The sequence below is a fragment of the Schistocerca cancellata genome, chromosome 1 (genome assembly GCF_023864275.1).
Source record: "Schistocerca cancellata isolate TAMUIC-IGC-003103 chromosome 1, iqSchCanc2.1, whole genome shotgun sequence".
In the NCBI taxonomy this organism is placed as follows: domain Eukaryota; kingdom Metazoa; phylum Arthropoda; class Insecta; order Orthoptera; family Acrididae; genus Schistocerca; species Schistocerca cancellata.
In genome coordinates this window covers 477,865,093-477,865,980 of record NC_064626.1, presented here as the reverse complement: position 1 = coordinate 477,865,980, position 888 = coordinate 477,865,093, and positions in this window count along the sequence as shown.

Genomic DNA, 888 nt, shown 5'->3' with positions numbered 1-888 from the left:
TTGTTTTTGTGGCAAAGCTCATATTTTTTTGGATACTCACTGTTCATCTTTGTCTTGTTACACCATCCTCTTTGGCAATGTTTCATCTCTGTCTTGTTCCAGCACTGTCGTTGGTCTTGTTATGATGAAAGTACACATTGTAAAAGTTCTTCTGTGCATTAATAAAAAAAGTACAAGGCGTTTAAATGGTACATTCCGATAAAATACTCGTCAAAACACCTTCGTCTTTCTTTCCTAACCGCGTTTGGTCTGTTCATTCGTCTTCCGTCTATGTTGTGTGTGTGTTCCTATGTTGGGTATTTTGATTATATTTTGGCGTTATTTAGTAGCCGGTAATAGGAAATACAGTCAACACAGTCTGTAAACGTTTTAGAGAGCCTTGGCACCGTGGTTCCTATTGGTAAATACTACAGCATTCCTTTAAACTTCGTTTCGTACATATCCTCCAGTATATCTAGTTCAAAGCGCTGAACATAGTGCGTTATCTTCGTCCTGCCGAAAATGGTGCTCTTAAGGATGCTACGCGTTATAAGTTCTACATATGCACCACAGTCACAGTTTCTTCTGACTGAAATGTCAGAACTTTTACGCATTTGAGATATATAGACGCCATTATAAAACCTGAGAAGCATCATAGAACAAATTAGATGTGAAAACATTTGCAGGTCCATTGTCTTACACCAAGTACAGATCTCAAAATGTAATTAATTACACTCCTGCATTAGCTGGCAGTAATTCAGACTTACTATTTGGATGTCTGCTTACATGGTTGTCGTAGCATATTAGCCAACACGCATTTTCTTCAGCTGTAAGTTTGTTCAAGTTAGGCCTAAACATGAAGTTTACCTGCCTGTTTGGCATGTTATTTTTGCCATGTGTGTTTAGGTA